Genomic DNA, 22,756 nt, shown 5'->3' with positions numbered 1-22,756 from the left:
GCTATCTATTTTACATTTGGTAGTGTATATATGTCCATGCCACTCTCTCACTTTCTCACAGCTTCCCCTTCCCCCTCCCCATATCCTCAAGTCCATGCTCTAGTAGGTCTGTGTCTTTATTCCCGTCTTACCCCTAGGTTCTTCATGACCTTTTTTTTATTATTTTATTTTTTCTTAGATTCCATATATATGTGTTAGCATACAGTATTTGTTTTTCTCTTTCTGACTTACTTCACTCTGTATGACAGACTCTAGGCCCATCCACCTCACTACAAATAACTCAATTTCATTTCTTTTTATGCCAGCTGACCTCTTAATTGCAGCTTCATGAGACACCGTGAGTCAGAGCCCCCCAGCTAATCTGCTCCCAGATTCTGACTCACAGAAACTGTAAGATAATAACATGTTTATTGTTTTAAGCCACCAACTGTTGTAGTAACCTCTTATACATCAATATATAACTAGTACAGGTTTCTATTACATAGATTGAAAAACAAAACACAGTAGATATTTGCCTCTGTTACATTGATATATTCCATAGCCACTTGAGGGGGGAAAAAAAAAGCAAGATTTTTGTCCCTAAATAAATAAATAAATGAACTATTTTAAAAATATTTTTGTTATACTTTCCAAACACTGTTAACCTTTTATTTTGCTTTATCAAGGACTGGTACTGAAAATAGAACAAAAACCGCAGGGCAAGGTCACTTCAGCTAAATAGTGAGGGTAAATATCTGCATGAATTTGATGTTTGAACCAGTATGACTGAAAAATAAAATAACCTACCAAGTGGGAGGGAGAAGTGGTTTTGTAAATGCAGCTCAGTGCTGTGCCAGACTCTGGCATACAGCTTCTGATGACAAACTATGTCTGCAGGCTAAAGACGTAGTACATGTTTGCTCACTGGTTTATCAACTAGAAAACAAGGACCATCTGTTAATTACCATCAGAAGACCTGGAGAGAGAAAATAAATGGAACTGAATTTTCCTCTGTCCAAGGTGGTTTTTTTTTTTTTCTTTTTCTTTCTTTCTTTTTTTTTTTTGGTCATGATCTGGGAAAAGAAAGCTATAATTAGGTCTAAAGAAATTTCATTTAAATCTGCAATAACTTCTTGATCATCCACATAAAAATGTTTCCAAGAAAGGAATTAATACCTAAGTGAAATATAGCAAACAGGTCATAATGACATGATAAATTTTCACTGTATTATGGGGATACCAAATATTACCATGATACATTTATTTTTGCCAAGTATATTTTGTAATTATTTTTATCCACTACCTATCAAAGCAATATGGTGTAATAGGTTAATACTCTAACTCACAATTTCTAAACGAGAGAACTTGGACAGGCTAGATAAGTACAAAAGTGGTTTCTGTAAACAGTAGGGCTAAACCTGGGTAATATTATCTAGCTCTTGGGCACTTGTCTTTCATATGGCAAGTCACAGAATGGGGGTGGAGGATGAAGGGGAAAAGAGGTGGTGAAGAGAACCACTTAAAAATAACCTCTTCCCCCTTATCCTCATCCCCAGGCATCTGGTATTCTTAAGCTCTTTCCATCCTGCTCTAAATCTTTCAAGGGACTGCAAATACTGTTGTTTGTTGTATATACCTATGACCTAAAGCCAAACTGTCCGCAATCCCATCCTACCAATCATTAACCTAAATGAGCCTGACCCAGCATGGGCCTCCAGGTTACTGTCTAACAGGCAGGTCCATTGCCCTCTATCCAGTAAATCTCAGGCATATGAGAGAAGCAGTTTACCCAGGTCTATCTCTAACATCTGTAGGAATGGAGCAAGAACACAAATGGAGGGCCATATTTAAAAGTTACGGATCACGATAACAAAATTGTTATCTAAAATATGTCTTATCTTCCCATCTTGACTATCTTATAACAACAAAAAAATTTTAAGTATGTGCAAAGCTATGGGTTTTATATGACTGAAAATCAGCAAAATAACAAGCACTACTAAATGTAATTATTGCACCTGTCTAAGTGATAGTTGGATGAGTAATAAAGATATCTATAATTAATAAAATATTATATATTTATTCTATAAAATACATTTTTCTTGCCTTTGGTTCACCAAAATTATTAATTATGTTGTTAAATCAAGATTTTCAGGGAATTCCCTGGCAGTCCAGTGGTTAAGACTTCGTGCTTTCACTGCCAAGGGCCCTGGTTCAATCCCTGGTTGGGGAACTAAGATCCCGCAAGCCGTGGCAAAACCAAAAAAAAAAAAAAAAAAAAAGATTCTCACATAATTTGAGTTCTGAGAGGAAATGCCAAATAAATGACTTTCATGGGTTGAAATTATTACATAGTTTTTATTAATTCCCTTTGGAAAAACCTTAGCTGTGCTGAGATAGTGGCAAATGGAATTGTCAGTAAAATTTTTAAAGCAACGTTCAGTTCAGAAGTGACCATTTATTTCACATATCATGCTCAAACACTGTAATGGGTTTGCATATGATAAATTATCATCTCAAAAAAAATTACAAAGTATTTTAATTTCATCATATAGGTTGTTATCACATTGTGATTTTTCAGGATCTCTTAAGACAAGATGTAGATTCATATAATAATTCTTAATTCTTCTGCTTTCATAGTTTTCAATTCTGGAATATTATAAAAAATTAAAAATAGCATTGTTCTTCAATTTGTTTAAATCTTTCTTTGGTCTCTAATGGTCAGAAAATAGCCTTTATAGAAGTTAGTTTGGGGATTTTTTTTTTTTTTTTTTTTTTTTTTTTGGTATGTGAATCTTCTTCGGAGTCATGTGAACATTTTTATTTCTTCATTTTAATTTTATAATTTTTTTTGGATTGTCACATTTGCTGCATATTGTACATGTAGTTTCTTTCTATTTATAAAAACCACTTCTTTAAATTTTAAGTTTTTTCAATCCTTTTAAAAGTAAGTAGCCAAATTTAGATTTTTTTTTCTTTAAACTTTTGCTAATATTATTAAAATAGCAAATAAATATGTGGATAGACCTACTCAAAATTAATTTCATTTTCTGCCAAAAATCACAATTCACTATTTGAGAAGTTTTCAGTTATTTCACTTGACTGTCCTAGTACATTTTGAATCTTGTTTAAATCTAACTGCTTTAGCAGCATTTGATCAGCACTCCCAGTGTTTATCCATGAGTACCTATTAGGGCAAATTCTGTTTTTCTCAAGATGTTCCACCTTTGGACAGACCCTGAAAATATTGTATATAATGTTTAAACTGTTCCAAAGAATTTCAACAATATCAACAGTATTGAGACCATGTCTCTTAGTAACAAATTCAAACCATGTACTGTAAATGGCATAAAGAATCCTTCTGGATTTTTCACCAAAATCACTTTTGTTCTTATCAGCCATGTTACTACCAGTATCATAGTTTTGCTCTCAACAATGTTTTAAATTAGAGCCTAATATTGAAGTTGTTTTTTCAATTCTTCCTACAAGTAAAAAGCCGTACTTTTTACAACAGGTTTGAAACCAATGAAATATTCATTAGTTTAAACTTCCTTGCTTTCTTCTCCTGGTCACTCAACATATATGTAAATAAAGGTTATTTATGTAGTAATACTTTAGATCCTGGTACAACCAAGTTGAACTGAATAATTTTTCCTTTTTAAAATTTGGGAGATGACTTTTTATCTCATTTTATTATCTCTTAAATTAATAATTTCATTTTTAATTCCCCTTACTAGAGAATTATCATTTGCTTCATTATATTTTACCCATCTTAAGTTTTTGGTCATTCTTTCATCAAATTTCAAAATCATTTCTACATATCCAACACTTGCCATTATGTTCTATAAATATTTTGCTGTTCTTCCATGAAAGGCATCATTAAACTTGCCTGAATATTAGACACACAATTATTCTTTAAAGAAGATTATGCTCATGTACTAGTTTGACATTTACTTTTATTTGTGGAATATTATTGGTTGTTTGCTGGTTGTTTGATTACTTTTTCAGTTCTAGTAATTACATCTGTACTTTTCTGTGTGCAAAGGTCATTTCATGGTATTTTAATTGAGAATTTAAGTTTATTATCACAAATACATTCATTGGCTGAAGTCTATCATAAAGATTAGTTGTGAAATATGTTAACGGTGATAACAAAATAGTTTCTAAATAGAGACTCTAAAAACCAGTTTCTACAACTTCCTTCTATTTGAAAGAAGTTTGGAATAAAATGAAATATAAAAATTCTGCCATGTTCATGTAATAGAAAATCGTAATCATTAATTTGAAACTGAATGTGTTTTACTAGCAATGTTCTCAAACTGTCAGAACGACATGGCGTCACCATTTCCAAGAACATCATCCAGTCAAATGCTCTGGAGGATTTCTTCCTGTATTTGCTGATTTCAAGACCATTTGTTTCTCTAGCGTCTACAGGGTAGGCTAGAGTTACTTTTGTTGTTTCTGGGTTATGAAAGTGATATAAAATTGATTCTTTTTCATTCTCATTGTTTTAATTAGTAACTAAATCTTCAATTAATGCAGAATATAAAGTTGAAAGAACTATTTTATCTGACCTACTTACATTGTAGGTTTGATGAGAATAATGTTCTTGTTAATTTGCATTGTTTTGATCAGTAGTTAAATCCTAATTAAAAAAGAACTTGTAATCTCTTGTTTACAAATTTCTATAAGGGTCATGCTCAACAGAAGTCTGCTCACTTCCATTGTTTCTATATTTTTATTTTAATTAAGTAGAACTCTTCTTTGAAAATTTTCTATTTCTTTTTTCTTTCTAGCTTTTTTTCTTTTCTAATCTCTATTCTTGAATCCTTTATTTCTATCACAATTCCCTATTCTTCACCTGTCCTCATTTTCAATGATCTAAAAGATTTAAAAGTAAAATGTTATCGTATAAAGGGTATAAAATTTGGATATATTTTAATCAAAAATGTAAAGTAAATTTAAAATTCAGAAAAATGAAAACTTTTCACGTGTTAACAGCTGTTTTTCTTCTAAAATATACAAAATTATTAAAATTACAAGGTAAAATATAAACTATAATGAATATCAAATTATAAAGTGAAATTAAATAATGCTGGAATTTTTATTTTAAAATTTAATTAATCTTATTAAACATTTTTATAAAAATAAAACTATTTGCATTTCTAGCATTCAACATCCATCTAGTTGTCAATGTTAAGAACTGGTATCACACTTTAAGTATATTACATCTAGACACAGATGCTTACAAATTTAAGAGCTATATGATTGTTTAGTATTGCAAAATATTCCTCAGCCATCATATGCAATAATTTCAAATACTAAGAATATCTGGAGTAAGTCCAGAACCATGAATTGCTTTATGTGGAGAAAAGCAAGAAAATGGATACTCAGCACTAGTGGGAAATGAAACTTCATAATGCAAGCACCCATTGTATTCATGCTATGAGAAGGATTTGACAAGTTAATTAATCTATCTGTTCTCTTATTTAAGTGTTCTGCTCTTCAAATCCTCCCTGGATGGTTGAAGCTTTCTCCTTTTGTTATGGTGAGGGTAGCATAACCCATAATACTTCATAGCATTTGAATGCAACTGCTAATGAGTGTTAGGCACAAGCATGAATGTTTAGTGCCAGAAGTGCCTACTGGCACTTAATAATTTATTGTTTATGTGTTGTATACATTTGTGATTTGAGGGTCCTCTGAAGCACAGGGCCCAGAGCCTCTTTTTCCCAGTTCTAAGTATGGTACTGAGCTCATCTTTCTACATTTCCTCTCTTCCTTTCTTAGGCCACTGCCTCAGTGCACATCAAAATCACAGCCCCTACTCCCAGCCCAGTTTAAGGCCCTGACTAATTAATTTACTCTTTCAGCCATTCCATGATTTATTTAGAATTTGAACTGAAAAAGTTTTTCAGACTCTCACAAGTTGTACAACATTCTTTGTGAGAAGAGCAGAAGTCCCTCTAGTAAGGATGGGCTATCAAACTTTTGTACATGATGTTCCCTCACCTGAAACACTGTGCTCTCCTCTCCTCAGATATTTGACTCCTTTAGATCGCAGCTCAATTGTAACTTCCACGAAAAAGCCTTCCTTGGCAGCCCCAATTAGTTCAAATCCCCTTTGGATATGTTTCCCTAGCATCTTGTTCTATGTAACAGAGAGAGGATTTTATATTTATTTCTGTAATTTGGTTAGCATTTGTCTCGCTCCATAGAGAGAACTGACACAAGGACCGTGTCTGAGTGTGTTTTGGCACACCATTACATCCCCAGAGCTTAGCCCATGTTGTACACGTAGAAGACACTGAAGATTTAATTAATTGGGAGCCATTTAGCTGCATCTTACATTCTGTTTTATTTCTTGCCTTTAGACGTTAGTCAATCATGTGGCTAAAAACAAAATCTATTTGTCTTTTAGATCTCAGCTTAATAATATCTTCTTGTGTAAGCTTTCCCACACCTAACTAATTCAAATCTCCTTGTTTTTTTATGTTGGAAAAAACTGTAAACTCCAATTGGCCTCCCGACATGATTTCACATCATGTGTTTACCCCTGAACACCTGTGCTCCAGTGAACTCTCCCCAAAGCTGTGAAAAATACTGTATTAAAAAGACTGGCTGTGTGGTGGGCAAAGTGCATTACAACACTCTTAGGAATATTTTCACTTGCTTAGCAAAACCTGAAGTTTGGCCACAGAGCATGGCCAATTTTAGCAATAGGTATATTTTCCCCAAATCAAATATTTTGAACACTGACTGACATGGGAACTAGGAAACACATTTTCTAACATGATCATATTTCTTTAGGTAGTTCAGGATTTATCCTCAGCATTCAGTTTTACCTGGACACCAAGCAGCCAGGGAAACACAAACAAATATTTCTGGAAAGTTTCTTGACTCCTGTTTTGCAAATTTTAACTTCATTACCATGAAATCATTTGTTTATTATAGAATGACTTTCATCCTGGTTCTGCTGAGAACTTGAAAAACTAGACAAACAAATGAATGATGGTAAAGTGTCTCTCTCCATTTTCTCACTACTCCCAATATTTAGTGGACACAGACCAAACTTTAATTTAGATCCCTGCCTCTTCTGCTTTCCTATACATGTCTGTAGGATATTTGGTCCCTGACTCTTTACACAATTTTCCTTGTACTTAAAAAAAAAAGAGAGTAAAACTGGACTATAATAATTGGACACTGACATCACAATCCACAAAATAACCGTTGTTGAATTGAATCAGCAGTGAAAGTTCTTCACTAGATTTTTTTTTTCCCATTTGAGTCTTCATCTATTTTAAGCAATGGCATAATGGAACTGGCAAATCAAGATGGACATAGTCAAAAGGGGTACCTCATTCTCATGAGTTATTGAGTGTCCATGTGGCCTGGGGGGACTGGCTAGGTTGTCTCAAACAGCTGAACTTTCTACCCAAAGTGACTGAAAGGTAGAGAAGGATTTTATTAAAATTAGTCAGTTGAGAGAAACATGGGAAAGCATCAGACTACACTCAAACTCAAATGATCAAGCTCTGGTTCATTGGCTCAATCAGAAGCTTTACTAAGTGAGACTCAGGAGCAAAATTTGTTAATGTGTTAAAAAATAAATTAGCAAAAAAATCTCATGCCAGGGCTTCCCTGGTGGCGCAGTGGTTGAGAGTCCACCTGCCGATGCAGGGGACACGGGTTCGTGCCCCGGTCCGGGAGGATCCCACGTGCCGCGGAGCGGCTGGGCCCCTGAGCCATGGCCGCTGAGCCTGCGCGTCCGGAGCCTGTGCTCCGCGGCGGGAGAGGCCACAACAGGGAGAGGCCCGCGTACCGCAAAAAAAAAAAAAAAAAAAAACTCTCATGCCAGAAGGCCTGACCTCCATTTGGAATTATTCTGGCAAAAAAAGTGTACCATCAAGTTCTGAGAAAGCGTGTATTGCACACCCTAATTCTGTGGCCTTAGAAACAGGGGAGGGAAAAAGATCTACATTTTTTTCTACTCATACGAAAACAAGGCCAAAATTGCTTTGAGGTCTTCACTTCACACAAAATAGCATTAATCTTTTCTTTTGAAATCAAGGTAATATGTTAGATGTAGGGAGCTTAGCTCATCTGTTTTTATCTGGCAATACAATGGAAATAGAGGTCCTAATAACTGTCTATTATCTTGCTTCTAGCTATAAGAGACATACATCAGTAGTTTTATCTGCTGTAAAACAGCAGATGTTTCTCCTGAGATTCTACCTTCCCTTTAGAGCAAACAAAGCACTTTTCTTAGTGGTTGAGAAGAGTCAAGGAAGGAGTCCTACTGAAGCCTTGTCCAATACCCAGGAGCTCCAAATAGCACTGCCATATTGCTTCCCACCTGGCCTCAACTGGGAAGTGAAAGATTATTAAAATGTTTCAGTCATTTTCAAGTGCTGGAAAGTTTTAACTTTTTGCCTTTACAAAAGCATCATGTAAGTATGCTTTTCTTTCCTCTTTCCCCCTCCTTTGGATTAGTTGTTTCTCAGTTACTTTTTAACCATGGGTAAATAAAGAAATGACTGAACTTGTTAAGTGCTGGTCCTGATATAATATGAGTAGTAAATTGAAATCCTTTCCTTTAAAATAATAAAATAAACTTTGATGATATACTAGAGGTATAGATTGCTAAAAAGTCACGAGGCAAATACCGGACAATCTTTCTGCAGTATTTTCAGTTAGTGTTAACTTTAGGGATTATGGTTTTAGTAAATACTTTGCCTCCAGTGGATGATAATAACTCTGTGGCTTTCGTTAGCTATTTCATTTCTTGGCTAAAATTACTCTGAAATAAAGGAAAGTCTGTGTTTATTTTGTAACGATTTCATTAGTGGGTTATATATTGCATTTTCTCATTGGTCAGTTTTATTAGGGGGAGACAGGAAAGTAATTTCCAAGAGATTTTATCAAATATCCAGTTTCTAAGGTAAAGTTGGAAACAAAATTTCTTCTCCTTATCATGTTGCTTAAGTCTTATTTTTTATTCCTACCCTTTATTATTTAACTGGCCTGTTATACAAAATAGGATTGTAAGATTGTCTCATAACATTGCTATGTCCTTAAAAATTTCCATGACCCATATTTTGGATTATACCTTCAAGACTTTTAAATAGTGAATAATTTTATGCTTATCCAGGACCCAAACTTTCCATTACTGTTCCTGTTTTCTGTGTCCCAGTTCATAGGTTTTTAGCATAAAGCAGCCATAAGAAGAAAACATATTTCAGAGGTTCTGAAAGCAAGAGAGATTTGGAAATCTCAAATCCCCCCAGTAGTCTTGAGCCTAGCTATAGTCTGATAGTATTAATTTATTACTGGGCCAAGGTGAGAGGGGAGGCCCAAAAGCTTCCACAAGTGGTATTTCAAAGTAAAAAGTTAAGACTCTCATCAGCAAAGTGAAACCAAGAACATCATTTTCACCAAAACATAATGCCCTTCACCCTGACCCCACAAGAGTTATTTGTCAAGAGCCATCATAAAATCATCTAGATACTGACCCTTTAACCCATGTTTCACACAAATGATTAAACCATCATTCCCTACTTTATCTAGAGCACATCCTCCCCTCTGCTTACCACCATGGCTGCACAATCACATGGGAAGTAGTGTGGGAGATGCCTGGAGGGAAGAAAGGGCAAGAGATGATACCTGTTCTACCTCCTTCCCCCAGCTACCCTTGAACAGGTTGGGCTATATCTGAAAATTTTCCAGAGACTTCCTTCCACCATCACTATTGCCACATAGAGACTTGGTGATGGTTGGTCTGTGTGTCAACTCGGCTATGCTATAGTACAAAGTTATCTAATCAAACACTAATCTAGGTGTTGCTGTGAAAGTATTTTTGTAGATGTGGTTAATATCTACAATCAGTTGATTTTAAGTAAAGGAGATTATCCTCAATAATGTGAGTGGGCCTCATCAATCAGTTAGAAAGCCTTAAGAGCAAAAACTGAAGTTTCCGGTGGAAGAAAGAATTCTGTCTCAAGACTGAAACATCAACTCCTGACTGTGTTTCCAGCTGCCCTGCTTGTCTGCCCTACAGATTCAGGCTTGTCAGTCCCCACAATCTCATAATTCCAATTAATTAATTAAACCCTGACTGGTACAGAACCTTATTCCATTCTTGCTCCTTTCTTACTGGGTTGTATATTGTGAATTAAGAGAAGGAGTCATGAACAGACAAGACTATTCATGTTGGAGAACTACAGTTCTAAAAACTATGCTTAATACTCGGGAGGATTCCTGGAGGAAACTAGAACAAAGCTTTCCCCCATGTTTGACTATGTATATGTGAGGTACTACTGCATTAGATGCCTTTCCTATACCTTTGTTTGCCTTGTTTTAAATATGTTATTGTATTTGCACTACAGGCAAGGTCTCACAATTCTGCCTCAATTTTTTGGCAAATGTTTACAATACAAATCAGTTATTTTTGTTATAAAAACCCATAATTCTTGACAGTATGACATATATTTTGGCATCTAAATATTTCATTTTAATAGTGTTTGGGTATAGATATATTTGATCTAATTATGTTTAATTAGATCATTCAAGTTAATTGAAAATCAGTCATTCTTTTAATATGAAAAGCCATTTCCTGGAAATTTTTGCACAAACTTCAAAAACTAACTGAATTGTGAAAGTGGAAAATACTGATCAACAGGGATCTTGTAAATAATACTAGCTTTAAACAACTGAAAGATAGGATTTTTTATGCACAAAGCTGGTTTCTTGTGGCATGCTTCTAGAACCCTAAATAGGGGGAGGCAGCTATGATTTTTTTTAATTATTGTTTTGTATGAAAAACTGTCATGTCAGCTAATCTTCCATCATAAAATGTTTAGGAACTTCAGAAAGTACACAGTTATACTGATAAAATTCTCTGCATTCATTCCATGATACTGAAGTTACTAATGATTCTTAGTTGAACAATCTCACTTGCTTCCCTGCTCTATACTGCATTATGAACATTCTAAATTTGCAATCATTTATAAAGAAACAGGAAAAAATACCAGATCCTACAAAATAGGATATGAAATTCTAATTTAATTAAAATTTAAATACATTTTAAAGTATAAAGTTCTGACTAATCTTAGAATCATCTAGGGTAACTGAATTAAATATCTCTCTTTTGAAAATAAATGTGAAACAAATGTAGTAACATACAAGACTAGAGGACTGATCTATTTACAACCATTTTACTTTTGAGATGTGTTGTAAATCTGCTCTTATTTTTATTGGCATTTAGTCTTCTTTGCTTTCAGAGCCATTTTAAAAAGAGAGAGAATATATACCTAATTTCTGAGCAGGTATTGGCTTATAATTGAGTCCAAAAAAAAAATCATATTATTTCTGATATGGGAGGCAACTTATCATGTCGTTAAGGCAACCAGACCTGATATAAATCCTAGCTCCACCACTTTCCAGTTGTGAGACTGCCAAATTAACTAGTCTAGGCTTCAGCTTCTTCATATGTAAAAATAAGGATAGTAATATCTTACTCGCCGAATCATTGTAATGACAAATAAATCTTTATACATATATATTTAAAAACAAGTAACTAGGGCTTCCCTGGTGGCGCAGTGGTTGAGAGTCCGCCTGCCGATGCAGGGGACACGGGTTCATGCCCCGGTCCGGGAGGATCCCACATGCCGCGGAGCAGCTAGGCCCATGAGCCATGGCCGCTGAGCCTGCGCACCCGGAGCCTGTGCTCCGCAACGGGAGAGGCGACAAGTGTGAGAGGCCCGCGTACCGCAAAAAAAAAACAAAAAAACAAAAAAACAAGTGACTATTCACACATACCCATTACATACATAAAGCATTTCACATGGTACTTGGCAAGTAGTATATGCTCAATAAATGGTAGATATCCTCCCAATTTAGAAATTGTCTGTACCCAAAATCATTAAAGTTCTATTCTGAGAAAATATATCTTCTTGTTCAATATATTTTAAAACTAAATAACATACAAAATGTGTGTTTAGCCTTAGTCATCACTGTGAAACATAAAACACAAAACTTTTTTGGTTATAAGCAACAGAAATGGACTAAAGTAGAAAATGAACTTCTGGAAGGTGTGATATACCCCGAGAAACCATGGAAAGATCAGGAATCAGGCAGTTCTGGAGGTCTAAACAGACTTTTCTTTTCCTCTTCAGGATTTTGCTGCTACAACAATTCTATTCCAATTGTTTCAGTCATTCTGTCACTCATGATTCAAATTCCTAACATCTAAGCACTCTAGACTGGTTGAAGCAAAATAGAACCTCCACAGTCACATTTGCTTTGCTCCCCACGAGCAAAGTCCAACGGCTGTTCTATAGAAAGGACAAAGAGGTGCCAATGAGAAAACAAATGCCCTATATGTACAAAAGTATTGCCTTTTATTGTTTTTCAGAAATCACATGCCCTTATAGTTCAGAATGATCACACATACTGGATAGATAATAAGGGTCAGAAACTATGTTATTTCTTTCTTCTCTCTTTTTTTTTTTTTCGGTACGCGGGCCTCTCACTGCTGTGGCCTCTCCTGTTGCGGAGCATAGGCTCCGGACACGCAGGCTCAGCGGCCATGGCTCACGAGCCTAGCCGCTCCGCGGCATGTGGGATCTTCCCGGACCGGGACATGAACCCGTGTCCCCTGCAACAGCAGGCGGACTCTCAACCACTGCGCCACCAGGGAAGCCCCAGTTTTATTTTTCATTCATGCTATCTATCCATGTGACGTGGCAAGGGTTCTGCTCTTTGTAGAATGATGGAGCATCTGCTGTCTGAAACAAAAGTTAGTTGCCATGCAGGGAGAAGAGAAAGATGGCGACTTATGCCCTGACTCCTCCCTACAAGTCATGTGGCCATGACCTATTTCTTTTTGTTTTATTTTATTTTATTTTTGGCTGGGTTGGGTCTTCGTTGCTGCGTGTGGGCTTTCTCTAGTTGCGACGAGTGGGGCGTTGTGGAGCGCGGGCTTCTCATTGCAGTGGCTTCTCTTGTTGCGGAGCACAGGCTCTAGGCGAGCGGGCTTCAGTAGTTGTGGCACACGGGCTCAGTAGTTGTGGCTCGCGGGCTCTAGAGCGCAGGCTCAGAAGTTGTGGCGCATGGGCTTAATTGCTCAGCAGCATGTGGGATCTTCCCCGACCAGGGCTCGAACCCATGTACCCTGCACTGGCAGGCAGATTCTTAACCAGGCACCACCAGGGAAGCCCCATGACCTATTTCAAAGAAGAAAAATACAAACCTACCTTGTGCCCAAAGGAGGAGACCAGAATATTAGTGAATAGTCCTAGTGACTGTTAGGCACAAACACATAACTAGAAAGTTGGGGAGCAGGATTCAAACTCAGGCATCCTAAAAAAATGAGAGGTCTCTTAAGTTTTGTGTACCTACCAAGGAGAGTGAGTAGGAGAAGGCAGTCACATCCTTTAGAGAGTTCCATTCTCTCTTTGCAAAAGTTTTCTTTACCAGGTCTTGCTTAAATGCTATCACATTGGAGAAATTATAAAGTTTCAAGGCAGCCTTGCCCTTAGTACAAGTCATGTGGTTAGCAGTTACATTTTAATGCCAATGGAAAAAATGCAGAATAATCATTTTTATTTACTTTCTGGGGGTGAAATGCTCCTTTTGCATTGTCTAGGGATAACACAAATGAGCTCCTTTAGGAAAAGAAACTGGCTTTAGTATAATGAAGCATTCTATAACCTTGCATGATCAACAATAATAATCACTGACCTCCCTGGAGCATGTTTATGCTTACTTAATCTAAACAAGCTTCCTTATCAAGTAATTTGTGCTTGAAAGTAAGCAAATGAGGTTTGATTCCTTCTTTGTCTTTTGATAGTTGCATTGGATCTTACTGGTTTAGATTTCAAAATAGTTTTTCTGCACTTTTCCCTTGGTAGCCTCTATTGGGAGAAGATGAACATGCCCAAGTTTATACTTTACCAATTTGCAGAAGTGTGTTGGATGTTTACATATCTTCTGCATGACTCCAACGTAGGGAAATATTCTTTACAAATTTCTTGCAGAAGAAAAGAAAGATTAGCAAGGGGACTAAGTGCATAGATACCTACGTTTTCCACAGGGCAAAGTAAGGAAGGCTACACAGTACCAGCAACTAAATTACTTGGAGTAAACTTAAATAATTAACTTGGCTTTTATACTGACTTCAGGACTTTTCGAAACATGTATGTGGTTTTACTTTCTATATAAAATAAATGTAGCCTAAATAAAATTTAACATAAATTTTTGTAAACTAGGAAAGTGAGACACATTCCACATTTTGTGGCTCAGCTTACATAGTCTGTGATCCATGTAAACAAATAAAATTAGTGCCTTAATCTCTAACCAGAGTCAAAAATTTAAGCTCTAGTCTAATTCTATTATGACTGAAGTAAATGCTAAGAGGGGACCTACTATTTTTATATCGTGTTTTCTTAGTATTTACAATAGCAACAAGCACACAGATCTTTTTTCTGGTGCCCCAAAGAAAAGATTTATTGACTCATAATAATAACATGAAGTGTTACATAACTACAAATTATTTTTAATATCAGCAATATCTTTAAGAACTATGAAAAAATGTGACCACAGTACATAAAAGTTAAGGAATTTATTACCACTGAAAATGGGTCAGTTAAGTTATAAAAAGTTCTGAGGAGGACCTCTTACTCTCTTAGCAAAGGATTTAATTTGAGCCTAATTGACAGGAGATGAGAAAATGTTAAAGAAGGATCTTACTTAAGAGACAAAATACAGATAGAGAAAAAGAAAAACAAAAGAGTGTTGTCTTTTGGGACCTATCCCTTAATCAACCCTTAGGATCTGCTATTTGATAACATTTTGACCTTGGAATTAGTGCTTATCTACAGTAAGGAACATATTCCTCCCATTCCAACTATACTCATTAGGGAATTTAAAAGTTTTGAATTTTGCTTATCAATATTTGTCAGAAGGACTTCCTTCATGGCACAGTGGTTAAGAATCCGCCTGCCAATGCAGGGGACACGGGTTCAAGTCCTAGTCCGGGAAGATCCCACATGCTGTGGAGCAACTAAGGCCATGTGCCACAACTACTGAGCCCGCGCACCTAGAGCCCATGCTCTGCAACAAGAGAAGCCACCTCAATGAGAAGCCCACACATTGCAACAAAGAGTAGCCCCCACTCGTTGCAACTAGAGAAAGCCAGCACACAGCGACAAAGACCCAATGCAGCCATAAATAAATAAATTTATTAAAACAAAAAATATTTGTCAGAGGTCCAGCCCTGGAAGAACTGTAACACAAACAGCTAAATCAAATCACCACCCAACTCTCAGAGAATATCACCTCTTGATCCCATTAAGGTTTTGCATTAGCAAGGACACTCCCTAATAATTGATAAGACAGGGTGCAGCAATATTGACTAAAGTTCTAAGTTCCTAAAAGCTTGTAAGTTAAGAATTAAAAGAGAAGTTTAAGAGAAATTAAAGAGAAATTAAAGAGAAATTTAAAAAGAAGTAAAAGAAAAGTTAGAAAAGGAAAAATAACGATGGCCTCCAAATTTGAGACAGGACAAAAGCAAGAAGACAAATGACAAATGGCTGTGTGCAGGTGTGACAGAAATCATTTTGACAACAGAGCTGTGGGTCTTATGTGCATGATACACATATAGGAAAGAGGAGATAAGTAAAATCTAGTGTCTGCCTTCAAAATGCTTATCAAGCTTGAGGGTACAAAATATAAAAGCTAGCGTGCTCTGGACTCAGGTTCAAATTCCTAACCTGCCATATACAAAGAATGAGTATAGCATTCTGGTTAGTGCTTGAGCTTTGGGTTTAGACAAATGGATCAGTCAGGTTTCAGTCAGAGAAACAGATGCAGTAGGAGATTTATATTAACAGATTTATTGCAAAGATTTGAGGACTGGCTAGGCAAGGCTCAAGTCCACAGGGCAAACCATCAGGAAGAGCAGTCTAGACTCTCAGGCAGCTGAAGCTCCAGTCCACAGGCAGAATGTCTGGTTCAGGAAAGCTTCAGCTCTGCTCTTATGACCTTTCACCTGGTTAAGTCAGACCCTCACAGATTCTCTAGGTCTCCCTTACCTTAAGTCATGTGATTATGGACTTTAATCACCTCTACAGAATACCTTCATAGCAACACCTAGACTGGTGTTTGAATGAGTATTACTGTGATGACCATAGCCTAGCTAAATTGATACATTAAACTGACCATCAAAACAAACCTGGATTAAGTGCCTAATTACCACTTCCTAGCTACACGGCCTTGAGAAAGCTTCTAAATTTCTTTAAATCCTTATCTTATCATCTGTAAAATATGGAGAGTTAAGAGTAACTACTCAGGGTTTCCCTGGTGGGACAGTGGTTAAGAATCTGCCTGCCAAAGCAGGGGACACGGGTTCGAGCCCTGGTCCAGGAAGATCCCATATGCCGCGGAGCAACTAAGCCCGTGTGCCACAACTAGTTAGTCTGCGCTCTAGAGCACACGCGCCACCGCTACTGAAGCCCGCGCGCCTAGAGCCCGTGCTCCGCAACAAGAGAGGCCACCGCAATGAGAAGCCCGCGCACCACAACGAAGAGCAGCCCCCGCTGGCTGCAACTAGAGAAAGCCCACGGACAGCAACGAAGACCCAACGCAGCCAAAAATAAATAAATTAATAAATAAATCTATTAAAAAAAAAAAAGAGTAACTACTCACAGAATTGTTGTGAAGATTAAATAGGTCCATGTAAAGTAGGTCTAGCAATGTGCGTGGCGTATAGTAAATACTCAGAAAACTCACCCATCATCATTATCATCCTATCTGGGCGAATCAACCCCTGACTCTGAGTTTCAATTTTCTCATTTGTGAAATCAGTATATTAACACCTACAATTCACAGAAGTGATATGAATGTTAAATGAATATATAGGATGTGATTTTTTTTTAACTGTGCCAAAGGCAAATTAGCCACTTAGCAAATTGTAGAAACTTATACTCATTTTCCAAAACATGTTTTAGAAAACACAGTTTCTAGAAGTTCAACCAATAATTAGAATCACGGACTTTTAAAAATGAGGCCATTTTATAATGGTTTCTAATGTACCTTCAGTTTTATAAGTGGAATTTTCCCACAGTCCTATAGGTACAGTCAAATAACATCCAAATGCACACATGCACACATGCACACATGCACACACACACACACACACACACACAAAATTTACGGATTACTTTTTTTTTTTTTTTTTTGCGGTACGCAGGCCTCTCACTGTTGTGGCCTCTCCCGTTGTGGAGCACAAGCTCCGGACGCGCAGGCTCAGCGGCCATGGCTCACGGGCCTAGCCGCTCCGTGGCATGTGGGATCTTCCCGAACCGGGGCACGAACCCGTGTCCCCTGCATCGGCAGGCGGACTCTCAACCACTGTGCCACCAGGGAATCCTACGGATTACTTTTTTTTTTTAATTAATTAACTATTTATTTATTTATTTTGGCTGCACCAGGGCTTAGTTGCAGCACTCAGGATCTTCGTTGCAGCATGCGGATCTTCTAGTTGCGGCATGCGGACTTCTTAGCTGTGGCACGCAAACTCTTAGTTGCAGCATGTATGTGGGATCTAGTTCCCCAATCAGGGATCAAACCCTGGCCTCCTGCACTGAGAGTGTGGTGTCTTAGCCACTGGACCTCCAGGGAAGTCCCTGGATTACATTTTGAAAGATATTATCAAAACAGGACATGTGAGAAAAAATATTTTAGGCTATTATCGTAATATTAGCTTAATTATGCCTTTATTTTAAAAGCAATTTTACAGAAGTTATGGCTTAGCTGTCTTACCCTAGAGTAAGTCTACATAAGTTAGAATCCTAGCTTTATTGCTTTCTACCTGAGTGAACTCACGCAGGTCACTCAGCTTCCTTCCATATAAATCTCCTCATCTTTAAGATGAGGGTAGTAACAGTACCTCCTTCATAGGATGTTGTGAGGATTTAAAAAGCTGATACCTGTAAAGTGTTGAGAACTTTCTGGTATTTGATGTCAGTTCTCTGAAAAGATCATCTCATGTCCTCCTGGAAGGTCAATGGGATGGCTTCCTGTGTGAAATATTACACTCTTCCTCCAGATTAAAGAAAAAGGCTGTTAGATATTTACAATGTCTCTTCCAAATTAAAATTTATTTGTTCCCTTATGAAGGACAATTGGCAGTAACTATCAAAATTCCATTTACATACATCTTCTTTTTCTGAGAATTTATCATACAGATATACTTGCATTGCAGTAAAAGATAGAAAACAAACCAAATGACCATCAGTAGGGGACTGGATTCTCTTTATTACGGTATACAGGCACCCTCCCACCTTTTTTTAAAATTTTATTGAAGTATAGTTGATTTACAACATTGCATTTAATTTCTGCTGTACAGCAAATTGACTCAGTTGTACATATATATTTTTTTTCCATTATAGTTTATCACAGGATATTGAATACAGCTCCCTGTGCTATACAGTAGGACCTTGTTTATCCCTCCTATGTATAAGGCACACCTCTTTTTTACTGTGCTTCACGGGTATTGCATTTTTTACAAATTGTAGGTTTGTGGCAACCCTGCCGTAGAGCAAGTCTATTGGCACCATTTTTCCAACAGCATTTGCTCACTTCCTGTCTCAATGTCACACTTTGGTAATTCCCTCAATATTCCAAACTTTTAAATTATTATTTTATTATTTATGGTGATCTATGATCAGTGATCTTTGATGTTACTACTATAATTGCTTTGGGGTGCCACAAACCACACCCACATAAGACAGCAAACTTAATGGATAAATGTGTGTGTTCTGATTGCTCCACTGACCAGCAGGTCTCACTCTCCTATGGCCTCCCTATTCCCCGAGACACAATGATATTGAAATTAGGCCAGTTAAGAACCATACAATGGCCTCTAAGTGTTCAAGTGAAAGAAAGTCACACCAGAGGCTCACTTTAAATCAAAAGCTAGAAATGATTAAGCTCAGTGAGGAAAGCATGCTGAAAACTGAGATATGCTAAAAGCTAGGCCTCTTGCGCCAAAGAGCCAAGTTGTGAATGCAAAGGAAAAGGTCTTGAAGGAAATGACAAGTGCTACTTCAGTGAACACACACATAATAAGAGAGCAAAACAGCCTTATTGCTGATGTGAGGACAGCTTTAGTAGTCTGGATAGAAGATCAAAACAGCCACAACATTCCCTTAAGCCAAACCCTAATCCAGAGCAAGTCCCTGTCTTCAATTCTGTGAAGGCTGCAAGAGGTGAGGAAGCTGCAGAAGCAAAGTTTCAAGCTAGCAGAGGTTGGTTCATGAGATTCAAAAAAAGAAGTCATCTCCATAACATCAAAATGCAAGGTGAAGCAGCAAGTGCTGATGTAGAAGCTGCAGGAGATTATCCAGAAGATCTAGCTAAGAACATGAATGATGGTGGCTACACTAAACAACAGATTTTCAATGTAGACGAAACACCCTTCTATTGGAAAAAGATGTCCTGTAGGACTTTCATAGTCAGAGAGGAAAAGTCAATGCCTGGCTTTAGAGTTTCAAAGGACTCTCTTATTAGGGGCCAAAGAAGCTGGTGACTTGAAGTTGAAGCCAATGTTAACTGACCCTTCCAAAGATCCTAGGGCCCTTAGGAATTATGCTAAATCTGCTCTACCTGTGCTCTATAAATGGAATAACAAAGTCTGGATGAAAGCACATGTGTTGACAACATGCTTTACTGAATAGCTTATGCCCACTGTTGAGACCTACTACTCAGAAAAGAAGATTCCTTTCAAAACATTACTGCTCATTGACATCTGGTCACCCAAGAACTCTGTTGGAGATGTACAACAAAATTCATGTTGTTTTCATGCCTGCTAATACAACATCCATTCTGCAGCCCATGGATCAAGAAGTAGTTTTGACTTTCAAGTCTTATTATTGAAGAACATTTTATAAGGCTACAGTTACCATAGATAGTGATTCATGGGATAAGTCAAAATATCAACATTAACAAGAGTTTGGAAGAGGTTGATTCCAACCTCCATGAATGATTTTGAGGGGTTCAAGTCTTCAGTAGAGGAAGCAACTACAGATGTGGTGAAAACAGAGAACTAGGATTAGAAGTACAGCCTGATGATGTTACTGAATTGCTGCAATGTCATGAAAAAACTTGAACAAATGAGGAGCTGCTTCTTATGGATGAGCAAAGAAAGTGGTCTCTTGAGATGGAGTCTACTCCTGGTAGAAGAAGATACTGTGAAAATTGTTGAAATGATAACAAAAGATTTAGAATATTACATAAACTTAGTTGATAAAGCAGTGGCAGGGTTTGAGAGGATTAACTCCGATTTTTTTTTTTTTTTTTAGGTAAGAAGTGGATTTATTTAGAGAGAAACACACTCCACAGACAGACTGTGGGCCATCTCAGAAGGCAAGAGCGGCATTGGGAGAAACACACTCCACAGACAGTGTGTGAGCCATCTCAGAAGGTGAGAAAGGCACCAGGGTATGGGGTTGTCAGTTTTTATAGGAGTGGGTAATTTCATAGGCTAATGAGTGGGAGGACTATTCCAGTTACTTTAGGAAGGGGTGGGGATTTCCAAGAATTGGGCCACCACCCACTTTTTGATCCTTATGGTCAGTCTTGGAACTGTCATGGTGCCTGTGGGAGTGTCATTTAGCTTACTGATGTGAGCGTATACTGAGGCTCAAGGTCTAGTGGAGGTCGACTTGTCCACCATCTTGGACCCATTTGATTCTAATTAGTTTGTCATGTCCTTGGGCTATGTCATTCTTTCAAAGGTTGTTCCCTGCCTCCTTCCCTCCTGTTTCATACCCCCCTCAGAGATTTTACTCCCATATACTTATGAGAAGCAGAAAGGCCATGGTCTGTCTTCTGTAACTGTTTCAAGGCTGAGCAGGGGTGTCCACCCTGCCTGTCAGGGAGTAAAAATCTCTGGATGCCTGATCTAGGGGCCCTAAGGGCAGGGCAGCTCCTTGTTTTAAGTCAGTATGGGTTGGAATCCTCGCATAGCCATCATCTTGGTGTGGAACTGTTGTAATTGTTTCCATAGCCTTTCTATGAATCTCTTTGATGATGAAGCACTTTTTGTAACAGCATCAGAGTACAAAAATATCTATAAATGACAAAAGACTTAAAAGGCATGGTTAAACATCTGATTACAGTGTAACCGATAAAGAAACTTGGTTACAATAACCAAAATTACGAATGATTACATTTAATTTAAGATACCAAATAATCCTAGCTAAGTATTTCTCTTTAAGATACCTCAGGGGACCTCTAAAGTACCCCAAAGCTAGCTGAAAATCAAAAGAAACTGAATTAAAATTTTATATTTGGGAAGTCTGTCAAAAAGTTTTAAAACACTTGGTCAAATAAGATCATAGGTCACTATGAGACAATACTTATTCCTTAACCAAAGTTACAAAAGATCTCAAAAGCAAATAAAAGTCACTTAAAGGCAAAGAAACTCACACAATCTGTTGGAGGATTGACTCCAATTTTGAAAAAGTTCTACTGTGGGTAAAATGCTATAAAACAGCATTGTGTGCTACAGAGAAATTGCTCATGAAACAGAGCGACAATCAATGGGGCAAACTTCACTGTTGTCTTAAGAAACTGCCACAGCCACCCCAACCTTCAGCAACCAGCACCCCGATCAGTCAGCAGCCATCAACATCCCGGCAAGACCCTCTACCAGCAAAAAGATTATAACAGACTAAAGGCTCTGATGATGGTTAGCACTTTTTAGCAATACAGTATTTTTAAATCAAGGTATGTACCTTGTTTCTTTAGACATAACGCCATTGCACACTTAACAGACTACAGTATAGTGTAAACAAATTTTATACGCACTGGAGAACCAAAAAATTCATGTCATTTGCTTTATTGCAATATTCGCTTTATTGTAGTGGTCTGGAACCAAACCTACAATATGTCCAAGGTATGTCTGTCCAATGCAGCTGTAAAAAGGAATAAGGAAGCTTTCTATATACTGGTATGTAAATATACCCAAGATATATTAAATGAGAAAAGCAAAGCATAAAACAGTGTAAATGGGTGAGGATGGGGGCCAAGATTATAAAATTCATGTCTCTTTGTATTTACTTAAAGAAACTCTAGAAGGATATAAAAGAAACAAAAAAAAATGGGCAATTTGTGGTGACAGGACATTGATGGGATCTAGGTGAGTGGACAACAGGGCTTGGAGCAAACATTTCACTGTATACTTTTTTATATTTTTACTTTTGAATTATGTGGGTATGCTTCCTATTTTAAAAATACATTTTGGGAGAAGTAAGTCAATGGTGCCTGTTGTATCAGTTTGTTGTCACAAAAGTGCTGTCACAGACCACGCCAAGACATAATAATCATTTATTCTTGAAGATCTACAGGTCGGCTGGGAGTCAGCTGATCCAAACTAAGCTCAACTGAGAGGCTCTGCTTCAGGCTTCAGTGCCCAGGATAGCCCTGATTCTCACTTGGATCTGTAAGTCTGCTCCCCGTAAGTCTCATTCTCCTTGAACCAGCAGAAACAGTAGCACAAGATAACTGCTGGAAGTATGTAAAGCCTCTTAAGTCCTAGGCTGAAAAATGGCACAACTTCTGCCCATATGTCATGAGCCAAAGTAAGTCAAGTGTTGAGGAAGTACAGTTTGCCCACAACAAAGTCATGACAACACTGTGGATGCAAGGAGGGGCCAATGATTCAATATATCACACCTGCTGATAACTATGGACATCCTAAAACTAGAACTGTGAATCA

The sequence above is a fragment of the Pseudorca crassidens genome, chromosome 3, assembly GCF_039906515.1.
Source record: "Pseudorca crassidens isolate mPseCra1 chromosome 3, mPseCra1.hap1, whole genome shotgun sequence".
Classification (NCBI taxonomy): Eukaryota; Metazoa; Chordata; class Mammalia; order Artiodactyla; family Delphinidae; genus Pseudorca; species Pseudorca crassidens.
This window is presented reverse-complemented; position numbering follows the sequence as displayed.